Source organism: Cherax quadricarinatus, chromosome 78 (assembly GCF_038502225.1).
Source record: "Cherax quadricarinatus isolate ZL_2023a chromosome 78, ASM3850222v1, whole genome shotgun sequence".
Taxonomy (NCBI): domain Eukaryota; kingdom Metazoa; phylum Arthropoda; class Malacostraca; order Decapoda; family Parastacidae; genus Cherax; species Cherax quadricarinatus.
In genome coordinates, this window is record NC_091369.1 from 1,141,704 (window position 1) to 1,164,103 (window position 22,400).

Sequence of the window (22,400 nt, forward strand, 5' to 3'; positions counted from 1 at the left end):
TTAGAATAATTTCTGTTGTAAGTGAGAGGAGCTATAAAGCTCCACTAGCATTTACACTAAACTCAAGAGTAAAGCTTGTAAGTTCGTCCTTGCCTCTATGGATACTGACTGTTTCTTAACACCCTATTCTTCACATACTTTGTCACTGAGACATCAGGCTCAACTTTCCTTAGTCAAGTTTCTGCTTAACATTGTGATTCACATGTTTCCTCTTGCCACCACCACTTACTTTGGAAGCCATTGTTAATTTTCACTTTACCTGACATGTTAATAAAATCACACAAAATCCAGGGAAAATTTGAGACTGAATGATGAATGTTTGTGTGAGCAAGCACAGACAATAATGTGGAAATAATGAAAGCAGACAGAGGGGAAGAGTGGTCTGTACTGGAGTTTCTGAAATGTCAAATGGGCATCCGTTAATCTGAGGTATTACTGTGATTTTATAAAATATATATTATGCTATACTGTAATGTAGGTAGTAAATTGTACACAAAAGAAAACAGTTATTTTTAAACACTGCCACTACTGTAGGAGAGAGAGGGGAAGAAAACTAGCAGTGAAGCAGTATGCAGTATAAATAAAATGACACATTCTGATAAGGGGATATCTTCAATTAGCTTTTTTATGATTTTGCATTAAAACTTGTAAAATGTGAAATGGATTTTACACTATCACTAACATAAATTATATAAACAAGGAGGTATCAGGGTGCAAATACACTTGCATAATTGCAGAAAGTACAGTACCTTACAACTATGTCACTGAAGGTACAAAAGAAATGAAACTGGGATACTGACCTCGTCCTCTATTCATGACTGATCCCTAAGGTAATGTTTAATTTACATGTCCTTCACTCATATCAATGCAAACTGTGATTTCACATTGTGACAAACTATGTGGGTGCAAAAATTAATTTGTAGTAGCAGGCAAGCACATTATTCCTGTGCAGCTGAGAGTACCAAACAATAGTAAAGCTGAAACTTTGGCCCATCAATAAGTTTTTAGAACAATAATAAGAATCAATAATGACTGCAGAACTAAATCAAAAGTTCCAGTTAAAATTCTATTTTACTCTCAGTAGTGCAGGATTAAAGTGCTTGCCAGTTACTATGCAGGTAAAGTTCATGCTAGCCTAAATCCTTATTTACACAATTGTAAAAGGCATTCGGAATGGTAAAAGTGTATTTTTAGTGCAACAATATATGTTGCATTAAATCCCTGTAAAGTGTTTTTATGACTTTTAAGGAAGAAATTCCTAGCTACATTAGTCTGACTTAATTAGTTTCGCCACAGAGAGAGAGGCTAAATGTCATCACTCGTGGGGAACCTGAATATTACATCACTTTTTATTTTGACAAATGAATAATACACTTCTAACAAATAATGATCTTGTTATTACTACATTTGTTAAATAAACATTGCTTTTTAATTAATATAAAAAATGTGGTGTCTCTAAAATGAATTATGTACTGTGCATTAGGCACAGCACTAATCCGCTAATCAAGAGCTGTGTCATGAATGGCCAATTTGTTCCTTGTAAAATAACAGCAAGTATTCAAAAACCATAAATGACACAAGGCTTATTGTACTTATGTATATATTAGGTTGTAAACTGCCTTACCTCATTTAAGCATTCATACAACTCGGGTTACTGTTAGTCTCCGCAAAAAAAATCTTTGCCATGAAACAAAAAAAAAGTTTGCTGATGATTGAGTTCTGAACATTTTTCTCACCTTTCGTACTATATAAAGAAAATTAATTAGTCATATATCTTTCATCCCACTGAGTCAGGTAAATATGAGGCAAGTGCAAGTTCTCAGTAACTTACAGTCCATGTTAGAGGGAAGCATTGTCATGCTTACCATTCATCCCTTTGGCAATACACGATTGTCTACTCTTGTTAAGGCAGCATGAAATCCCTGTTTTGGAGTGGCCAAGCAACAACCCAGATCTGTCTGATTAAAAATGGTTGGCAGGTATTGAAACACAAAGTAGAAGAGCACTAAATTTCCAGCATCCCAATGTTGGTTGAGGTTCTGAAAAATGTATGTATTAATATTTATTGGAATTATTTCTAGAAACTAAGTGATTCGGCACAAGAAAGTATTAAAAAAAGTAGCAAAAGATGAGTCAAGAATTTTTTTATGCAACAAGAATTTTTTTTATCAATAATTTTTATTCAGCAAGAATTTTTTATGCAGAGACTACAGTACTATGGTTATTTTTACAAGTAGTAAAGATAAATTATAAAAATAATACCTTGTTATAATCATAAATGGATTAGCAAGCTGCATTAGGCTTAACATATATACGAGTTGGAATGTAAATTCAGTGTATCTCAATCCATAGCAGTGGGTAAACTTATTTATTAAGAATATGAATATTTTTGATGAGACATAATGTGCTAAATAAAGTTGCTGAATTCATTTCAGGTTACAGATATACAATAATGAATAAAATATTTTGAAAATTATACAATGGCATGTAACAGTGTTTGATCAGTCTTTTTTATGCATTAACATGCATATTTTCAAGTTTTTCTTTTAAACTGCATATAATTCTGTGCTAATTTGTTAGGCCAGAATGGTTATTCCAAGACTAAATAGGGAGAGGAAAATAAAAACTCTTGAATTTCTACTTGTCACCTTACACCAATGACTACCTAGATGTCAGAACGTATATGAGATGTCTTGCTGTGGTTGATAGTAAGAGTTTATACTTAATTTTATAGTATTTTTTTAAACATCTAAGTCATACCTTCTGTGCAGTTCACAATTCAGCAACAAAGCATTCAGTTAGGTTAGGCAGGGTCAGTCAGGAAGCAGGACAAGTTTTTCCTGACAGGGGTCTTAGTCATATGATGACCTGCCACTAGAGCTTTTGGTCATCTGACCAAGGCCTACTGCTGGCTTACTGGTCCACCCCTTAACAAAGTGTTGATTTTGCCTCAATTCAGATACAGTATATAATTCCTGATTTTAAGCTGTATTGCTTTTTATATTAATAGACAAATACTTGGGATAATAGAATTTGCAGCTATAGCATTAAAAATTTGTGTATAAAGTTGTATATTCTGCCAAGTCTACCTATTTTAGTGCCATAATTAATGTACAAGGAATGCTATGTTAATTTTCTTGTACACAATCTATTACATATATTAAAAATTTATCTATACATGCAAGCACATCTTAAAAGGTTAGTATTTTAAAAATTACATGTACTACACAGCTAATTTTTGTTTCCTACAGTACAGCCAGCATTTATACACTGTTTTTGTTTCCATATGTGGTAGTCATGGAAGAGTAGTTAAAAGTTACTCTATACAAGTCTTTGAAGAGTTGTCTAATGTAACTTGTAATAATTTTTTTTTACTTGTCCCTTATTAATGTGCAGCATTAGACTTGAGAATTGCTGCAAAAGAAACCTAAGAAATATTTATTGTGCAATATTTTTACTGATATTTTGCAAGTCATGTTATGCAATATTTTATTTACTGGAGAAAGAAATAAAAATAATTGTTATTTACAATGATTTTCCTTATAAAATAGTTTAATTTTATTGTTTTTGTGGAAAGGGAAGCGCTAACCCTGTAGAAATTACATAGTCTCTGGAGAAGAAGAGGCAGGTTTAATCCATGTAAGAGAAGGTCAGGTCTAATTTCTTAGGTCAAGAAACCTTCCATGAGGGAATTCTACTAAAAGTAAAGGTTGAGCTGTAATAAGCCATTTACATATTAATTGTGATTTATAAAACTTGGGAGTTTTAACCCTTTAACTGTCTGTCAAGTAGAACTGCATTACTGATGCCAGAGTCCGTCACGTAGATGTACGTCATGAGTTCAGCTCACTTAGATGAGCTGTGAGCAGTAAATTTTGGCCTAGATGTGAAAGAATGGGTGTGTGGTGAATGTGCACAGTATAAAAACAATTTTGTCTTGTGCAGTGCATGATGAAAAATGCAAAACTCTGACCTTATATGCCCCTCAAGGGAGGTTCCTTGATGCTGGTGAGGGGCTCTTGATCTAGGGTATTAGATCTGTGCTCCGGTTCCCTGAATTGTCTGAATACCTTCCATCCCCCACCCCACATGCGCTGTATAATCCTACGGGTTTAGTGCTCTCCCATGATTATAATATAATCTGACCTTTTGTTTGGTTTAAAATAATGAATTTGAAGGGCTTTCTAGGATGGTTTTTTGGTATCATTTGATAGTAAAAAAACATTCTACTGAAACAAGCTATTATTTTTAGTTCCTGGACTGGAAGTAGTTTGAATTCGGCCTCAAAGCACCAGAATATTAAATTTTTGCCTATATTCCTGAGGATGGTTATGTCCTCTCCTACACCCCCTGGTCTACTTTATAGATTTTTATTAGGTCTGATTCAATTGCTGAGATGCCATAAACCATGATAAATCATTCCTGGTTATATTTTATCTCAGAAATAGGGTAAATCCTAGATTTTTGTGTAATGGAGGAGAGACCTGGAGATGTGATTATTACAGAGGAAATGTTTTAGTGTCTGGAATGTCCACATGGTTTATTTTGGACTTTGTTTTATATTAGATTTTTATAATTTTGTTTAAAATTGGCCAAATTACCAAATTCTATACACTTTACATAGCACTTTTGATAGATTAATTGATTGACTGGAAGGCATACTAGTGAAATAGCTAAGGTTTTGATCAAATTGAGCAATGTAATTTTCTTGGACTGACCCTGATTGTCTTCCATTTTCCCAGTTGAGTACATCCACTGATTAAAATATAATAACCATTTCTTAAGTTGAACCTGATTGTCTCCCACTGCCCAGGCACTATACAACTCTACGCACTTAGCACTTCAAGGGTAATAATCATGCCTATAATTTTACCTGTTACTGTACTCTTCTAAACTGTACTTCTAATTTTTTTTTCAATGAAATTAAGCCTTTATTAATGTTGGTAGAATTACTGACACAAGTGCAATTAATGTGACATTCTACTGCTGCAACGTTTCGATCTCCAGGAGCTTTATCAAGCCGTTACGAAACAGCTTGATAAAGCTCCTGGAGAGTGAAATGTTCTCACAATAGAATGCAACATTAGTTGCACTTGAAGTTGTCTACCCCTTGAGCTGTAGTCCACTGGTAGGCAATAGGCTTTTTTTGATGGATATGACTATTATATTCTTGTGGAAGTACTAAACCCAAAGGGGTCATACAACACCTGGAGAATGGGAGGCAATCAGATCTGATCCAAGGGGAAGAGCCTCACCAGCATCAAGAGGAATGGGAGGTAATCAGGTTTGATCCAAGGGAAGGGTAGTTCCCATTCCTTGGATCAAAGAGCCATTCATCAGCTTTAAAGAGACCCTCCCCTGAAGTATTGTATTTTAATAGAAACAAATACATCTGACAATGATTAATAAATACAAAATAAATGTTACATTGTATTTTTAATTACACAGATTCAGTATATAAAGGCAGTCATTATATTTATAACAAATATATTTTTTACACTCATACCTAGCCCTATATAAAATTGTTTTCTTGCACTTTTTTTTAATCTAATATAATCTCATATCTGCAAGTACATTGTTTATACTGACAAGATTCTGTTGACGATATTCTCCCAGCACGAAGTTTATATTTAATGACAAAATTATGTAACTTTTACTATTTCCTCACCAAAATGCCTAAACAGAATACATACATAATTCAATAAAGTGATCAGTGTACCTATACAACAACTGGAAAATACATTACTGAAAGCATCAAAGGTGCTACAATACCCCTAAACAAAGACACCGGTTCACTAAGACAAATAATTAAGAATGATATGCCATGCACAAATTATGCATAGCGTAACAGCACAAAATTACCTGCCATAAGGACTTTGAGGCATTGCTTTTTTTTGGAGGGGAAAAATGTTATTGAAAATTTTTGTCAGTCTATTTTCAAGGTACTGGAGCTGTCCTCCCCCTCCCTGGATCAAACCTGATTACCACCCAGGCACTATATGACCCACATGGGTTTCAGTGCTTCCCCATGAATATAAAAATTTGTAGCACATTAACCTTATAAATCACTAAATTATTATAAATTTTCAATAAATTTAAAAGTGATAGCACACACAAAATACAGTAGAAACCCCGTATCCACTGATTTAGTATCTGTGGTGTCAGTTACCCATGGTTTACTGTGGCCAAAAAATGCCTTTTAATTTTGCATAATAATGGCCCTAAAATGCAAAAGTAGAAAAGCTGGCAGTTCTTCAAAGCCTAACCCCTCAAGGAAGGTTCCTTGATGTTGGTGAGGGGCTCTTGATTTAGGGAATTGGATCTGTGCTCCAGTTCCCCGAATTAAGCCTGAATGCCTTCCACCGCCCCCCCCCCCAGGCGCTGTATAATCCTCCGGGTTTAGCGCTTCCCCCTTGATTATAATAATAATAATAATAATAATTCAAAGCCTAAGAGAAGCTGTGAAAAAGTGATTATTCTCCACTTATTATGCATAATTTATCAAACTTCATAATATGTAACTGGACTTATATACAGAGTCTGCTACTATCCATGGTTTCAGTATCCACAACAGGTCCCTGAAGTGTATCCCCTGCAGATACGGGGGTCCTACTGTATTACAAACTTGAATGTGTGTAATGATGGAAATAAATCCTCTTTGGCACTGTTTGGATATCCTAGGCTTAAGTCATTATATCATAATCACAACTAAGTGCTAAATCTTAAGTCATTATAACATGCCATTTTGTACAGTATACAGTGGTACACCATTCTGAACATTTGAGAAAGCAGCTTTTTCACATTAAAAGTACTTTTGTATAAACCTAGAAAAATTCTATGAGATTCACCATAATTCAAAACAAATGTTAAAATACAAATGGGTACTCACCAATGCTAAGTAATTGTCCTCTTTCAAATACCTGGTACAATACACCCATATATGAAGCATTGCAGGACATAATGTGGAAACACCCATATGTGAATTGCTGCAAAACATGTGAACACACCCATATGTGAAGTACTGCAAAACATAATATGAAGAAATAACTAAATCATATTACTATCCATAAAAAAGTTCTAAACTTGTGAGTCATTCATTACTGCACAGTAAATGGGTGGTGAATTTACTGCAGGAAACACCAGTATTTGGCATAACAATCCTCTTACCCCACTCTTTGTGTCCTAACAAGCAACCAGCATATCAATATTAATCATCTGCATTATAAAATGCAACACCTTAATTGTAATACTGAAATATGCTCCCGAGAAGAAATATTGATTTTATTATGGTACTTAGAAACCCATAATTACTTTACTTGCAACAACGTACTGTATTTTCCTGCATATAAGGTGCATGAGTTTTGGCTGCTTACTAACAGTGTTTCCAAGCAGTTGTAATGTAACGTTAGTAAATAATTGCTAAAGCATGATCCAAAGCCTATCCTTGATCCTGACCTTGAGCATGTAAGATGCAGGGTGATTTTCAAAGACTTTTTTTTTTTGGGGAAAAAAAAAAAAAAACGTGCGCCATATGTGTCAGAAAATATGACAGTTTATGCCTTTAGTTTGTTATACCCCTTTAGAGTAACTGCAAAAATTTTAGTCTGAATAGAAATCTTACCATCAGTAAAGCTGAATTAATAAATGGGATAACACTGATGTTCATGAGTGCTCAACACCACACTTCTTGGAACTCGCGTTATAACTAGCCAAAAAAATGGTACCAAATCAGCCAGAAATTTATCAGTGCCTTTCATCTCAAACCAGCTGGTGAACAGGCTAATGACTGAACTTTTTTCTTTTTAAATCAAGTCTTCTGGAAGAGAGAGATACAATTTAAAAAGCACTAGAAAAAGTAAAAAAGAAAACTGACTGAATATTGGCATATGCAGAAAGTGTTCCATTGTATCTATACTGACCATGCTCTATATATGACATAAATTAATATGAAATAATCAATTATAAGTACCCCACTGTAATAATGCCCCCCACGTAGAAGCCTTCTTAAAAGAAAAAAAGTTGATCTTTCCAGTATTTCACCTATTTCACATGCACCTTCCTAGCAAGTATTACCCCCCCCCCCCCCCCCCCCCAAAAAAAAAAAAAAGGCTGCATCCCACCAAGGCAGGTGACCTTAAATGTAAAATGAAAGTTTTTCTTTTTAAATTTATTAATAGAAACAACATATACTAATGAATTAATCTTTAATAACTAGACTAGAATGTAAGGCTCATTTAAGCAATTCATCTCTTATTACATACCTTTTTATATACAGAATATATACTTAAACTAATGTTAGCTAAATTTTTGCCCGAAATAAATATCAATTTTATATATTAGATCACATCATCCCTAAAGCAATATCTGTAATTTTATAAATAAATATTTTAATTTAATTTACTGAATGGTGGTAACAAGGATGCTAATATTTTCTTTACTAACCTAGTAATTTTCAGGTTATTAAAAATTATAACAGCACATCCAAAAATGATTTCCTTCCAATTCACAATAAAGTCTAAAGAAATTATTAAATAAACTTTTGTATATGGTCAATAAATAAATTCTACACAAGAATTTGGAGGGACTCTGGTTTCATAAATGAATATGTACATGCATGCATACATGCATGCATGTGCGTACTCACCTAATTGTGGTTGCAGGGGTTGAGTCATAGCTCCTGGCCCCATGTGTATTATGTATGTATACACATGTAGATGAATGGTTCAGAGAACCGACATGTTGATAAATTAGACACATGTGCAACTCTTGGGTATCTTTAGTCCAAACGTAGGAGAAACTTGAAGAACAGGAGGAGAATGAGGTAATCAGTCCCTCAACCTTGAGTCGATGTGTTCAGTCCATCAATCTTGAATAGAATATAGCATATCAGCGGAGAAGCAGCTTATAAACCGTATGGCAGAGGTGACATGACCTATGACTGCTGCACCTCTCCTGCCATACGGTTTATAAGCTGCTTCTCCGCTGATATTGATGGACTGAACACATCGACTCAAGGTTGAGGGACTGATTACCTCATTCTCCTCCTGTTCTTCAAGTTTCTCCTACGTTTGGACTGATGAAGCCACTGTGTGGCGAAACGTTTCCTCAATAAAGATACCCAAGAGTTGCACATGTGTCTAATTTATCAACATGTATACACATACATAATACATATATATTTTTTCAACATGTCAGCTGTCTCCCGCCAAGGAAAGGTGACCCAAAAAAGAAACACTGTCACCATCATTCACACACAATCACTGTCTTTGCAGAGGCACTCAGATACAACAGTTTAGATGTCACTCCAAACAGCCAATATCCCAAACTCCCCTTTAAAGTGCAGGCATTGTACTTCTTACATACATACATACATACAATAGAACCCCTGTATCCATGGATTTGGTTCTGCTGTTTACCATGGCCCAAAATTAACCTTTAATTTTGCTTAACCCATAAACGGTCCAAACATATATATACGTTCTCTACCGTAGTGCCTCAACTTTTTTGAGAAAAAAAAGAAATCTTTTTTTTAATAGGAAAAGAGAGCATATGGTACCCAGGCATCCCCAATTATTTTAATATGGCACACAGTGAGTGTACACACCCATTCTCTCACGTCTAGGCGACTCAGGCTTATCGTGGCAATGTAGAATACTATATGACAAAAAAAACGTATATATACGTTTGGGGCACTAGCGGTAAAAATGTATATAGTATACGTTTGGACCGTTTACGGGTTAATAATGGCCTCAAAACACAAAATTATGATGGCAGCAGTTCTTCAAAGCCTAAGAGAAGCTGTGAAGTGCTTCCCATCATTGAAAAAGTGCTAATTCTCGACTTATTGTATGTAATTTATCAATTAAACTTTATCATGGGTATTCATGTAAATGAAAAAACAACTTATATATAGTGCTACTATCTGTGGTTTCGGGTATCCATGATGGGGCTTGGAACATGTTCCCTGCAGATATGGGGAGGGGAGGGGACTACTGTATATAGGCTTTGCTACTAACCGGGTTCCAGGTATCCTCCGTAGGTCTTGGAATGCACCCCTGCAGATACAGAGGGACTACTGTATATATTTATTAATTTTTGAGTGTTTGTAATACATTTTACACAGTACACATACTTGTGCTAGGAATTACGAGTTGCGGAGATGATTCTATTAACAAGTACACAACTCTGGAAATTTAAGTTTTTTTTTGGGTTGTGATAAGATAAGAAACCCTAAGGCACAGTGACCTATATGTCAACGCAATAACTAAACTAAATATACAGTAAATCAAAGACAATATAATTGTTTCACAACATAGTGCTATGAAACAGACACTAACCATTATGATGACAGTGCTGTGAAACAAAAATATTAACCAACTATGATGCACTAATACACTGTGTGACAATAACTCTATCCAGTATATAAATGATGAAATCATATTGTTGCTAATCCCAGCTTCAATCTCTACACTAGATCACAAATGTTGCTGGCAAACTGAAATTACTGATACCCTATGCAATTTAATTACTTTCTTCATTGCTTCAGAAATAAACAAGTAATTTTTTATCTGCAATAAGTTTTAACACTATGGACATTTTTCATAAAGGTAGGTTGATCAAAAAAAAAAAAAAATCACTATTACTCATCCCTCAACTATCTTTCCAGAAGTGCATTGACATCAAAATTCCAATAACCCTTCAAGTAATAATGATATTCAGAGTGCAGGTAGTATTGTACCTGCACTATGAATATCATTATTACTAATCTGCTCCAGAACCCAGGTCTGGCTAGCTGGTTTCTCCCACCTCCAGTACTCAGTCCACCCAACCAGGTTACCCTGAATCCCTTCATAAAAGCAAATTCAGTGTAGTGAACAATGCAACTCTTCTCAATATATGAAATCTGGAATGACTAACAACTTTGATGACTTGATTACATCACATAAAATAGGCACGTTAAATGAAATTTTCTCTTACATCCTACATTTTGACAACATTGTTAAGACATATATATTTTAATTGTATTACATTCCAACTATGCAAGAGTATCACATTATTCAGATATCTAAGTTCCTTATTATCCTATTTAATTATAATATTTTCCAGATATATAGACTTTAAATGTACAATCCCAATGATTAAAGTATAATGGACTGTATATTTAAAAAATGGATATTAATAAAACAGTATATACTGGAGTATAATAATATCAAAGAAAAACTGGTACAGAAAACTATAAAAAATAAATGTAGCAAGCTACCATAGACTGGCCTAGTCTTGTGTCTATAAATATACTCAATTTAAAAAATAACAATTCACTATAATTTTTCTGTCAATGAACACACTTCATATGTAAAAACATTTTGCACAAAGTAAAATCACATATGTTAAGTTATAAAAAGAGATTACAATATAGCACTGTCTATGTGTAAGATGTGTCTATGGCTCTTAAATACTATACTGTACTTCACTAACCTGTTCCAACATCCTCCAATGTAATGTGACACAGCTGGTACCTGTGTCCTAACATCATACAACCTTGGCACAAATTTTCGCTACCACTTTCTAATTTCATGATTCTGGATCTTTCTCTGTACAACCTTATTAGCTTGGCCTTTTTTTCTTCATTTCAGTACTTAGTTTAATTCTTTCCATATACAACAATATACATGTATATATGAACACTTCTGGCAACACTGTACAGCACTGTGGAGAAAAAATACTCTAGGCACTTTAAGGTTAAAAGTAAAGCATTTTCCTATTAAACTGTTCAATAATTTCAAAATTATATACAAATTAAATAAATACCTAATTATTCATCACCTTTTAACTGAAAATTCTGCACTTGTTTATGAGATTAATTCTCAACCCAAAAGATAATTTGCTATGATAATAATAAATGCATATTCAGTAATGCAGAAACTAATTGCAAGAACCTGTTCTCACCAAGGCTATGAGAAAAATCTGGAAACTCATACAAACTGTAGTATAGTTGACTGCATGATAGTTTGCACTTTCATTTATGGAAAAAAATATTTCCACAAATACAGAGTAATATAATGCATAAGGTGTTAAAATAGATGAGTTTCTTAAATTTTGGATCAAGGTCACCAAGTCTGTACCATACAATCTGAAAAGAAAAAAAAGATTAATATTGCCTCGCACAAATGCATACAGTACTCTAAAATATATACATAATACAAATTTAAAGAAAACAAAACTACAAGTCACTTAAATTTTTAGTATTTTGCATTTTATGCTAATAACCTCCTTGTAACATCAATGTATCCTGTAAACTTCTATAATAAAGTATTATATATACAATGGACATTCATAATTCCTGAAGGTTATATTCCTGAAATCTGCACTAGCAGTGATTTCTGAGATGTACGTATTTTTTTTTTTTTTAACAAGTCGGCTGTTTCCCACCGAGGCAGGGTGACCCAAAAAGAAAGAAAATCCCCCCCCAAAAAAATACTTTCATCATCATTCAACACTTTCACCTCACTTGCACATAATCACTATTTTTGCAGAGGTGCTCAGAACACAACAGTTTAGAAGCATACTGTATACATATACAAAGATACACAACATATCCCTCCAAACTGCAATTTTTCTTTAGAATCTCCCATAAGCACAGTATCATCAGCAAAAAGCAACTGTGTCAATTCCCATATTGTATTTGATTCCCCATAATTTAATCCCACCCCTCTCCCGAACACCCTAGCATTTACTTCTTTTACAACCCCATCTATAAATATATTAAACAACCATGGTGACATTGCACATCCCTGTCTAAGACCTACTTTTACCGGGAAGTAGTCTCCCTCTCTTCTACACACCCTAACCTGAGCCTCACTATACTCATAAAAACTCTTTACAGCATTTAATAACTTACCACCTCTTCCATATACTTGCAACATCTGCCACATTGCTCCCCTATTCACTCTATCATATGCCTTTTCTAAATCCATAAATGCAATAAAAACTTCCCTACCTTTATCTAAATACTGTTCACATATATGCTTCAATGTAAACACTTGATCTACACATCCCCTACCCACTCTGAGACCTCGTTGCTCATCCGCAATCCTACATTCTGACTCACCTCTAATTCTTTCAATTATAACCCTACCATACACTTTTCCTGGTATACTCAGTAAACTTATTCCTCTATAATGTTTACAATCTCTTTTGTCCCCCTTCCCTTTATATAAAGGGACTATACATGCTCTCTGCCAATCCCTAGGTACCCTCCCCTCTTTCATACATTTATTAAACAAAAATACCAACCACTCCAAAACTATATCTCCCCCCCCCCATTTTTAACATTTCTGTCATGATCCAGTCAGTTCCAGCTGCTTTACCCCCTTTCATTCTACGTAATGCCTCATGTACCTCCCCCACACTCACATCCTGTTCTTCTTCACTCCTAAAAGATGGTATACCTCCCTGGCCAGTGCATGAAATTACCGCTTCCCTTTCTTCGTCGACATTTAAAAGTCCCTCAAAATATTCTCGCCATCTACTCAAAACCTCCATCTCCCCATCTACTAACTCCCCTACTCTGTTATTAACTGACAAATCCATTCGTTCTCTAGGCTTTCTTAACTTGTTTAACTCACTCCAAATTTTTTTCTTATTTTCATTAAAATTTCTTGACAGTGCCTCTCCCACTCTATCATCTGCTCTCCTTTTGTACTCTCTCACCACTCTCTTTACCTTTCTTTTACTCTCCATATACTCTACTCTTCTTATAACACTTCTGCTTTGTAAAAACCTCTCATAAGCTACCTTTTTCTCTTTTATCACACCCTTTACTTCATCATTCCACCAATCACTTCTCTTTCCTCCTGCACCCACCCTCCTATAACCGCAAACTTCTGCCCCACATTCTAATACTGCATTTTTAAAACTATTCCAACCCTCTTCAACCCCCCCCCCCACTACTCATACTTGCACCAGCCCACCTTTCTGCCAATACTAGTTGCTTATATCTCACCCGAACTTCCTCTTCCCTTAGTTTATACACTTTCACCTCCCTCTTGCTTGTTGTTGCCATTTTCCTCTTTTTCCCATCTACCTCTTACTCTAACTGTAACTACAACTAAATAACGATCCGATATATCAGTTGCCCCTCTATAAACATGTACATTCTGGAGCCTACCCATCAACCTTTTATCCACCAATTCATAATCTAACAAACTTCTTTCATTACGTGCTATATCATACCTTGTATATTTATTTATCCTCTTCTTCATAAAATATGTATTACTTATTACCAAACCTCTTTCTATACATAGCTCAATTAAAGTCTCCCCATTTTCATTTATCCCTGGCACCCCAAATTTACCTACTACTCTCTCCACAACATTTTTGCCCACTTTAGCATTGAAATCCCCAACCACCATTACTCTCACACTTGGTTCAAAACTCCCCACACATTCACTCAACATTTCCCAAAATCTCTTTCTCTCCTCAACACCTCTCTGTTCTCCAGGTACATATACACTTACTATAACCCACTTTTCACATCCAATCTTTATTTTACTCCACATAATCCTTGAATTAATACATTTATAGTCCCTCTTTTCCTGCCATAACTTATCCTTCAACATTATTGCTACTCCTTCTTTAGCTCTAACTCTATTTGAAACCCCTGACCTAATCCTATTTATTCCTCTCCACTGAAACTCTCCCACCCCTTCAGCTTTGTTTCACTTAAAGCCAGGACATCCAGCTTCTTCTCATTCATAACATCCACAATCATCTCTTTCTTATCATTTGCACAACATCCATGCACATTCAGACTTCCCACTTTGACAATTTTCTTCTTCTTATTCTTTTTAGTAATTATTACAGTAAAAGGCGTTACTAGCCCATTGTTCCTGGCATTTTAGCTGACTTTTACAACATGCATGGCTTACGGAGGAAAGATTCTTATTCCACTTCCCCATGGATATAAAAGGAAAAGTAATAAGACCAAGAACTATTAAGATAAAATCAAAGAAAACTCAGACGAGTGTGTATAAATAAACATGTACATGTATGTGTAGTGTGACCTAAGTGTAAGTAGAAGTAGCAAGACATACCTGTAATCTTGCGTATTTATGAGACAGACAAAAGACACCAGCAATCCTACCATCATGTAAAACAATTACAGGCTTTCGTTTCACACTCACTTGGCAGGACGGTAGTACCCTCCTGGGTGGTTGCTGTCTACCAACCCACTACTACTACGTATATGGAATGAAAAACATATAGGAAAATAGGGTCACATTCCTCACACCTTCGTAAATTTTATTTTTTACTATTGTAATTTTTTGAAAAATAAAATACTTTTTTCTATGTAACTTTGTCGATGAGGATGCTCTGTGAAATACATGAACTCTAGTGAGATTCCAGCTGTGAAAAGGAAGAGTACATGTAGCGAAGAAATGGTTACTTTAATACTGTACAGTATTTATTACTTATCTTCAAGTCAGGTTGGGAATCTTTAACATCCTGTTGAGAGTGGGGAGGGTGGTTGTGGCCCTGCTGGGCTGAAGCTGAATTGTTGATTCTCTAAGACAAAACACTCATGCCATCTCCATAACACATCCACCACCCTCGAGCATCTCAATTATCTCCATTTTTCTTTTAACCCTTTCAGGGTCGACAGGCCCTCTCAGAGACTTGTTCTCAGGGTCGGCAAAATTTCAAAAAAAAAAAAAAAAAAATATTTTTTCTTATGAAAAGATAGAGAATCTTTTCCCGGTCATAATGACACCAAAAGTATGAAATTTGATGGAAAACTTACGGAATTATGCTCTCGCGAAGTTAGCGGTCTCGACGATGTTTACGCATTGGCGATTTTGCCCACTTTGAGCCCTATTTTTGGCCAATTCCAGTGTACTTGTTGACAAAAATCAGAACTATTTCGCTAGAACTTCATTTTTTCTATCGAATGAGTACAAGAAACCAGCCATTTATCGATTTCAACTATCCAATACAGTGGTCAGAATTTATCAATTTTGCCAATTTCACACAAATTTCAAAAGATGCCAATTTCCGAATAGGGTCCAGAATAAACAAGAAAGACATTCCTGGCACTAAAATAACATTTCCTCTGTTCATTAGTCACGTCCCCAGGCCCCTCTTACATTCTTTTGCTTTCCACTTTGAATTTTTATTCTCACAATGAAATAGAAGATTTACTGTTATGCAGACTACTGCATTGTTGTAGAAATGGTATAAATAATATCAGCACACTTGTGAAAGAATATCAGACTTGCCAGTTGATGTGTAATGGACGCATAGCATGATTTGTTTACTTTCGATATTTGGTAAAAATCGAACATTTCTGCTATTTTGAGCTCAATTTCAAGGTACTTTTCTTTGTAAAACCAGTCAAAATCGTCTCAATTTCTGTAATATGTCTTCCATTCTATAAAATGAGACCAGGAAAACTAGAATACAACAATAAATACCATACGAAAATACAGTGCAAAGGCGCTGTTTTAATCCAAAAACATGGTCAAAGTTTTTTTTTTCTCATTACACACTGTGTGCTGCAGGATTTTTTTTATACTGCGCACACTGACCAAATAGACCCATTCTTTCATATGTAGGCCTACCAGCTTTCTCTCACTAGATTTGAGGGCGCTACAATTTAGGCGTACTAGTACGTCAAAAATCCTGGTGCGTAAGCCATACTAGTACGGCCGAAACCCTGAAAGGATTAAACAGGCACAGTTTTGTATTTAATTTTCCTCCTTGTTTCACCACCATCACCTGCACTTCATTTGGATGCCATGTTAAATATTATCCAGAGATGAGATGGAGCGATGAGGAAAAAACCGAGAGAGATGCGCTGAGGGAAATAAATCATAGGGTGCGTGTCTACATACAGTGAACAGTGAGGAAGGCTGTTTGTTTATATTCCCTAACTGAAATGCAGGTGAGAGAGATACATGAAAATACACACTTGGAAAATCTTAAGAGGGATCAGTATCAAACTTGTACATGAAAATCACTCCCTATGAAAGCAAAAGTCTTGGTAGGAGATGCAATATTCCCCCAATGAAAAGCAGGGGTGCCATGAGTTCACTGAGAGACAACATAGTAAGTGTCAGGAGCCCAAGACTGTTCAACTGCCTCCAGCATGCATAAGGGGAATTACCAATAGATCTCTGGCTGTCTTCAAGAAGGCACTGGACAGGCATCTAAAGTCAGTAGCTGACCAGCCGGGCTGTGGTTTGTACATCAGTTTGCGTGTGGCCAGCAGTAAGAGCCTGGTTGATCAGACCCTGATCCACCATGAGGCCTGGTCTCAGACCGGGCCATGGTCTGAGAAACCCTCTCCAGGTATACACACCCTTCCCTGCAGCGTTAAAACAATGGGGTTGCGCAATGTGGAGTGAGGGGTCTCCTGCCTGCCTGCCATGGCATTCTTTAACGGAAATGGGTGCCACCAATGAAAATGAATTCCGCTCCAGTGCACTTTTAATGAAAATGGTGGACTTCTAATGGAAATGAAAAACTAAATTTATATTGCAGAACACTGATATTGTGAGGTATGGGTGTCTACTGTATATCAAATATTAGAAAAAGGCATAGAGGCATTCAATAAATGAACTTTATCACTATGAAGGAATAGAAAATTTCTGATAAGGTTGTAAATAATACAAATACCCTATTAATATTCTAAACATTCTTGCTACCTTTGTACTGTACCTTCATTCCATCTTGGCTTATGTCTGCTTATTTCAGTCAGCTTTGTTATCTTTCTTTCTTTCTTTCAACACACCAGCCATATCCCACCAAGGCAGGGTGGCCCAAAAAGAAAAACGAAAGTTTCTCTTTTAAATTTAGTAATTTATACGGGAGAAGGGGTTACTAGCTCCTTGCTCCCGGCATTTTAGTCGCCTCTTACAACACGCATGGCTTACGGAGGAAGAATTCTGTTCCACTTCCCCATGGAGATAAGAGGAAATAAACAAGAACAAGAACTAGAAAGAAAATAGAAGAATACCCAGAGGGGTGTGTATATATATGCTTGAACATGTATGTGTAGTGTGACCTAAGTGCAAGTAGAAGTAGCAAGACATACCTGAAATCTTGCCTGTTTATGAGACAGACAAAAGACACCAGCAATCCTGCCATCATGTAAAACAATTACAGGTTTTCGTTGTACACTCACTTGGCAGGACGGTAGTACCTCCCTGGGCGGTTGCTGTTTACCTACCTACTACCTAGAACTTTGTTATCATAACTATAAAACGACTACCTGCTTCCCTAAGCAAAAATCTTCCATACAAAAATGTAATGCAAAAATACTGTACACTCGAACCTGCATGACAGTGTCTTCCATTGCAGACACTGCAAGGCTCCAGGCGGACATCAACCAAATCTTTCAGTGGGCTGCAGAAAACAATATGAAGTTCAACGATGAGAAATTTCAATTACTCAGATATTGTAAACACAAGGAAATTAAATCTTCATCAGCGTACAAAACAAATTCTGGCCACAAAATAGAGCGGAACACCAACGTCAAAGACCTGGGAGTGATCATGTCGGAGGATCTCACCTTCAAGGACCATAACATCGTATCAATCGCATCTGCTAGAAAAATGACATGATGGATAATGAGAACCTTCAAAACTAGGGATGCCAAGCCCATGATGACACTCTTCAGGTCACTTGTTCTATCTAGGCTGGAATATTGCTGCACACTAACAGCACCTTTCAAGGCAGGTGAAATTGCTGACCTAGAAAATGTACAGAGAACCTTCACGGCGCGCATAACGGAGATAAAACACCTCAATTACTGGGAGCGCTTGAGGTTCCTGAACCTGTATTCCCTGGAATGCAGGCGGGAGAGATACATGATTATATACACCTGGAAAATCCTAGAGGGACTAGTACCGAACTTGCACACGAAAATCACTCACTACGAAAGCAAAAGACTTGGCAGAAGATGCAACATCCCCCCAATGAAAAGCAGGGGTGTCACTAGCACGTTAAGAGACCATACAGTAAGTGTCAGGGGCCCGAGACTGTTCAACTGCCTCCCAGCATACATAAGGGGGATTACCAACAGACCCCTGGCAGTCTTCAAGCTGGCACTGGACAAGCACCTAAAGTCGGTTCCTGATCAGCCGGGCTGTGGCTCGTACGTTGGTTTGCTTGCAGCCAGCAGTAACAGCCTGGTTGATCAGGCTCTGATCCACCAGGAGGCCTGGTCACAGACCGGGCCGCGGGGGCGTTGACCCCCGGAACTCTCTCCAGGTAAACTCCAGGTAAACATGTTCTGTCAACATAAAGGTGGAATACAACACTTAACAAGTAGATAAGTAAGACACAAGCAAGACTCAAGCAATTTTATTCCAAAGTATTTCACTTACACAAAAATCTTCATCAGTTGACTACAAAGGTGGCGAATACAGACAAAGCAGCAGTAGCGTGTTTCTGCTGTCTCCATGTTTGCCACCACTGTAGTCTACAGGTGAAGCCTGCTGTATAGGTGAAACATTTTGGAATAAAGATACCTGTTACATGTCTTACTTATTTACTGCATGTACTATTACACTCAAACAAATACGTATTCTCAATATAAAATTACCAGAGTAAGATGTGAGATGCAGATGAGGATGATGCAGACCACAAAAAATATATCCAAGAAGGATGGACCTGGGAAGAATGCACTTACTGATGTTATAACTACCATCAGTGTTGTCACAAAAATTATCACAGCATTCACTAATCGGTCCTGAGGAAAAAACAAACAATACTTAATAAAATGTTTGCTCTAGGAAAGTCACACTAATACATATATATATTTTTCGCTGAATTCAATTTCAGTACCTAGGATGCAAGGGCCAAGTGTAGATGCCTTCAGAGTGCCATATCAGCCAAGCTGTGATGGCTATGTGGGCCAGCAGGCCACCAACAGCAACAGCCAGGTTGAAAAGCAATCAACAAGGATGTGACTGGTTTCAAGGGCTCTTATGCCCTACGCTTGTCTGCACGGGCATAAGAGCCCTTGAAACCAGTCACAGGTATGTGCAAGGAAGAGGTAGGATGAAGGGAAATGGAAGGAAGGAAATGAAAAGGAAGGGAAAGGTTGAGGAAAGGAAGGAGGGAGGAAAAGTAGTAAGTTTGCAGAAGTATTATTGAAGTACGTAGTTGTCTTGTGGTGATGATGGCAGTAATAGTAGTAGTTAGTAGTAGTTGTAGTAATAGGCACATCTTATTAGTCTGGCATGGAACAGTGGTTAGTGCACTGGCCTGCCATGTTCAATAACCATGGATTCAAATCTCACCAGTTATGTAATTAATTGCATTACAGTATAAAAAAATACAGGGTTAAAATATAAATGTTTAGTTTTTATACTTTTATACTCAATGTATTTAAATTTTATCATAAACCTGAGGATCTGTTGTTGGCTAATTTAGTTCATGCCTAAACATGGTTGGGAATTAGTGCTCCAGAGAAATCTGGGTCTATAGATGCCTCAATGTTGGTGAGAGGTCCTTGATCCAAGGAACTGGACTTCCTTTTCCTTGGATCAAACTTGAATGCCTCCCATTTTCCAGGCACTGTATGACCTTTAAGGATTCAACACTCTCCACTCATTAAAAAAAATAAATGGGTGCAAGGTACCTGGAGGGTATTTACCAAATTTTTAATGAAATTTCCACAAACTCATGTTATTTAGGAAATCCAAAATATTCACACATAGCTTTACATTATTTACAAAAAATGCAGGGACAGAAGTTTTTACCTACCAACATGTTCTTAACAGCAGCAGCAGCAACAACAAGAGTAATAAAAGTAAATTTTTTGCTTTTTAATTAATACAATTGTACATTTTTAGAACAGTACACACACACACACATCTATATTGAGCTACTGTATTTGCTTCTTATACTCACTTGGGGTCGAGCCTCCCCATTGCCAAACAATGGTCTGTCAGCCAAGACTTCATAGTCAGCATCCATTCCAGTTATCTAAAAAAAAAAAAAAAAAAGAGTAAGAGGGCTGCATATAAATTAAAGAAATACTAAATTGAAGAAGAATCTACCAACTGAAATTTAATCAAGACAGGGAAAGATTCCAGTTGTTAAAAAACAAAGAGCTACAATACCATGACTGGAGCAATACACAAATAACTGCACATAGGAAAGGGCTTATGACAAAGTTTCAGTCTAACTTATGATGACCGAAACATCATTACAAGCTTCTCTCTCCTATGTGCAGGTTATTTGTGTATTATTCCTGTTGTTACTATAACCATAGTTAAATCACAGCATCAACGAAATATTATATACTTGAGGTTCACAGGTACTGACCTGAATTTTTACACATACATTACATTATTTGGGGCAGATACAACTATACAGTGGACCCTCGGCTAACAAATGCATCGCATAACATTAAATCCGCCCAACGAAGCATTTGAGCGTAAAATTTTTGGCCTGCTAACGATAAAAAACTTGCCCAGCGCGATTCGTCCCGAAGCTGTCCGTCCAGCCTGAGCGCCTCAGCTGCCCTGCATCACTGTTTACAAGCCAGCGTGGCCTGTTCCATGCATACATTCAATACATTTTGTATTATTCCATTGTTTATAGTGCTTATAACTGCTAAGCCACCATGGGCCCAAAGAAAGCTTCTAGTGTCAACCCTGTGGTAAAAAGGGTGAGAAATACTATCGAAATACTACTATCGTACCACAGTCTGCTGCTGCTGCACCACCGTCGGCTGCTGCTGTATCACGGTCAGCTGCTGCTGCTGTACCACAGTCAGCTGCTTCTGCTGCTGTACCACAGTCAGCTGCTGCTGTACCATGGTCAGCTGCTGCTGCACCACCGTCAGCTGTACTACTCGAAGATGTGGAGAGACTGTTGTTGGTGTGGCTTAACGAGAAACAAATACCGAGAAACAATTAACCCCAGAAGGTTAGCCACCCAGGATAACCCAAGAAAGTCAGTGAGTCATTGAGGACTGTCTAACTTATTTCTATTGGGGTCCTTAATCATGTCCCCCAGGATGCGACCCACACCAGTCGACTAACACCCAGGTGAACAGGAAAAAATGCCTGGAACTAGTGCTCATATTGGTGAGTTTAAGGCCAGCAAAGGTTGGTTTGAGAGATTTAAGAATTGTAGTGGCACACACAGTGTGATAAGGTATGGTGAAGCTGAAAAATTCCAACCCCAACAAGTGTTCATTTGTGACGAAACAGGCCTGTTCTGGAAGAAAATGCCAAACAGAACCTACATTATTCAGGAGGAAAAGGCACTACCAGGACATAAGCCTATGAAAGACAGGATAACTTTCTTGTTTTGTTGTAATGCTAGTGGGGATTGCAAAGTGAAACCTTTACTCATGTATCACTCTGAAAAATCCCAGTGTTTTC

General features: G+C 36.7%; 1 long non-coding RNA gene across 2 annotated transcripts; it reads right to left on the bottom strand.

The window, feature by feature from the left end:
- Positions 1-5,419: 5,419 nt before the first annotated feature.
- Positions 5,420-12,019, bottom strand: LOC128701532 (uncharacterized). Of its 2 annotated transcripts, XR_011394169.1 has the most exons (4): positions 11,476-12,019; positions 10,017-10,055; positions 6,450-7,816; positions 5,420-6,261 (listed from the first exon to the last, which is right to left on the bottom strand). It is a non-coding gene; the product is annotated as an uncharacterized lncRNA (long non-coding RNA). The 2 variants fall into 2 exon arrangements; XR_011394168.1 differs by having other exon boundaries at positions 10,017-12,019.
- Positions 12,020-22,400: the final 10,381 nt, after the last annotated feature.